This window comes from Mandrillus leucophaeus, unplaced genomic scaffold (assembly GCF_000951045.1).
Source record: "Mandrillus leucophaeus isolate KB7577 unplaced genomic scaffold, Mleu.le_1.0 Scaffold407, whole genome shotgun sequence".
NCBI lineage: Eukaryota > Metazoa > Chordata > Mammalia > Primates > Cercopithecidae > Mandrillus > Mandrillus leucophaeus.
This window is the reverse complement of record NW_012104332.1, coordinates 1199624-1203060: the sequence shown is the minus strand read 5'-3', so window position 1 is coordinate 1203060 and position 3437 is coordinate 1199624. Positions and strand designations below refer to the sequence as shown.

The window sequence follows — 3437 nt, the reverse complement described above, 5'->3', positions numbered from 1 at the left end:
GAGAAGCTGAGATTACAGTGCCACTACGCCCGGCTAACTTTTATATTTTTAGTAGAGATGGAATTTCACCATGTTGGTCAGACTGGTCTCAAACTCCTGACCTCAAGTGATCCACCTGCCTTGGCCTTCTAAAGTGCCAGGATTACAGGTGTGAGCCACCTTACCCAACTGCCTTTTCTCCTTTAATCTGCCTTTTCTCAGTTAATTTTCGTGAACCCTCTGAAGGCAAAAGTGAATTTTTCCTAACCCCTGCATGTGATACCGGCAACATGCCAGTCTTCTACATAAACTCCTCTCCCATCTTTATTTCTCTTTTCCTTCTCTTGTTCTTCTGTTCCTCTTTACTTGCTTTTCTTTCTCTTACTCTCACTCAATTCACTTACTTTCTGCTTTTCCATTTTTCTCTCTGCCTACCTCTTAAACTCATCAATAGCTTCATTGTTGTCATTTAGTCCAAAAAGGTTACCAACCCCTTGTCCAAACTGAAATGAAAGCAAGCAAAAAGAAAAGTTTCTTTCAACTCCATTGGGCTAGACCTACAAGCTATAATGATGTTATAGTATAGTATGTGACCCTAAGAGATAAAATAATATGTACACTAACCAGGCTTTTGGCTTCTGATATGCAAAAGAAAATGCCCACTGAGCTCTTTGTGAGTCTCGATTATGACTGATAATTCTGAAGTTCTCATGTTTCCACTTTGAAAAAAACAATGACCAGAAGACATTAACTGTGGCATTAGCCATGACAGACTGCCACTACTACTACTTGAGACCCTCACTACAACAGTTACTACTGTTACTATTACTACTTAAGACCATAGTTACAGGACTGAACGAAGGGGGATGAACATAGAAATGAAAACTTAAGACAAAAGAAACTGTTTTAAAGAAGGGATCTGGGAAAGAAGAAGAGAGCTCCCTGCTTCTAGTAAGCAAAGGCAGCAGCCCTAAGCTTTTACAGCCCTTTGTATTTATTGGGTAGAAAGGGCAGGGAGGAGGAGGTAACGATTGGTCAGCTGCTTAATTGATCACAGGTTCACATTATTGCTGACAGGCTTCAGATGTGCCTAATCACAAGAAACACTGCACTTGGGGCATGACTGCCCTCAGCATTCCTTGTGGGCGGGACGCATTCTGCATTTATGAGAACTGTTTGCCTTTACTCATATAGCCTCCAGTGGTATACTGAGTTGATCATGACCCTCACTCTTTCGGCCTGCAACAACTAGCGTTTTATCTGCATGTGAGAAGTTAAGAGGGAAGTTTACCTGCAGCTTAAAAAATGAGAATGGAGGCAGACCAAAGAAGCTGTCCTTTAAAGGGCAAAGATTTAGGATGTGTGGCTGGGTGCGGTGGCTCACGCCTGCAATCCCAGCACTTTGGGAGGCTGAGACAGGTGGATCACCAGAGGTCAGGAGTTCAAGAACAGCCTGGTCAACATGGTGAAATCCCGTCTCAACCAAAAATACAAAAAAGCTGGGTGTGGTGGTGCCTGCCTGTAGTCCCAGTTACTCAGGAGGCTGAGACAGGAGAATTGCTTGAACTTAGGAGGTGGAGCTCGCAGTGAGCCAAGATCGAGCCACTGCACTCTAGCTTGGGTGACAGAGTGAGATTCCACCTCAAAAAAAAAAAAAAAGAAAAGATTTTGGGTGTGGGAATATGAAAGTAGCATCCTGTGGAAAATTCAAGATGAGACTGGTGGTCCTGAAATTCTGCCATTCATTAGGAGATTGCAGAGGCTGCTTTGGAAACCAAAACTAGATTATTAATCTAATCTAGTTTTAGGCTTTATACTCTGACTGTATAAATCAAAGCTGGCATAACAGGTACCCCCTCCCTGCTCTACCCCTTTTGATGTTTTCTGATTCTCCATGATCTCCACTTTCAGGCAAATGAGAAGAAACCAAGAGATAAATCATTCCTTCTGTTCAATTTGAAGAAAAAGGTATTCATTTATTTGCAAAATATTTCAAGTGCTTTCAGAATTCCAGATTCAATATTTAAACAAACCAAATCTTGTAGATCAAACAGATGCTATAAATCATAAAAACAGCTCCCTGTTCCCCCTCCCCACCAAACAAACCAACATTAAAAGAAAATTAGTGTTGAAGAACAGAGCGGGTGGGTAGGTGGTTTACAGCATATGGGTTGGTGATCTGACAACATTTTATCAGAGAACTTTGCTGACTGGCAAAAAGCAGTGAGTTGCTAAAGCTGAGAGGTTGTTATGAATACTCACGGGAAAGGTATTGTTCTCAGGAAACAGGAGCAGTGTTTGAAAGCTATAGCCCTATAACTTTCACTTTCCTTAGGGACAAACGGATTTACATCTCATAAGGAAGTCTCTTTCACTTGATGAAAGGGATTTAGATTCCTGCCAACACATCTTCTGCCCTCTTTTTCTTTTTCTTTTTCTTTTCTCTGCCTTCTCTTGAAGGGACTCCCACCACCCTGAGTTAATCACATACCTTGTTGGTTCATTAAGTCTTGATGTCATTTTGATACATATACTGTTACAATGATACATACAAAGCTGCAATACCCAACCTCTGCTTACAGAATTTTTTAGGCTGCAGGTCTCAGTGATGTTTACAAGTAATTGATCACAACCTATTACAGATTTCTTTGTTTCTTCTCTACTCCCACTGCTTCACTTGACTAGCCTAAAAAAGAAACAAATGAAGAAATAAAAGAAATAAAAGAATGTTAAGGCTCTATTTTGGAGATGAGAAACTTTTTGTCTGTTTTTTTAATCTGAGTCGTTTGCTAGGGAAAGATGAGAAACTTTGAATCATCTAATTGGCTCAGGAAATGAGTTCACTGGCCTATTGCAGAGTCATTGAAGAAAAAAAAAAGAAGAAAGAGAATTCCCCGGGGCTTAGATCTCAAGGGAACTTTTAGCTCTCCATTATAATTTTAGGAATACAATAGTCATGGCAGTTATATGGAAGTTTTGCAAATTGGCACTTCAAAAATGTAGCATAACCAGGGCTCCTTTTTTGGCTAACTGCATGTAACTGGTTCATTGAATGGGCTGGACTCAGAGGCAAATGAAAGCAACTCTCCCTACTGCTCTTTTAAACTGTCTCTGTCAAATTATTCTTAACTGTCCTTGGATGAAATTTTAGGCAGAGATCCTAGCTTTTCTGGTCACAGGCAAATATTAAAAAGCCCAGTGCCAGCTGGGTGTGATGGCGCACACCTATAATCCCAGCACTTTGGAAGGCCAAGGCAGGTGGATTGCCTGAGCTCAGGAGTTCAAGACCAGCCTGGGCAACATGGCAAAAACTCATCTCTAGTTTTAAAAAATAGTTTTTTTAAAAAAAGAAAAAAATAATAAATGATAAAAAAGAAGCCTTGTGCCATCTTATATCAAAGCATTATATTCTCATTTGATTCAATACTTCTTTTTTTTTTTTTTTTTTTTTGAGACGG

At 40.2% G+C, this 3437-nt stretch overlaps 1 pseudogene; it reads right to left on the bottom strand.

The window, feature by feature from the left end:
* Window positions 1-3437, bottom strand: part of LOC105548287 — a 98749-nt pseudogene that overhangs the window by 63650 nt on the left and 31662 nt on the right.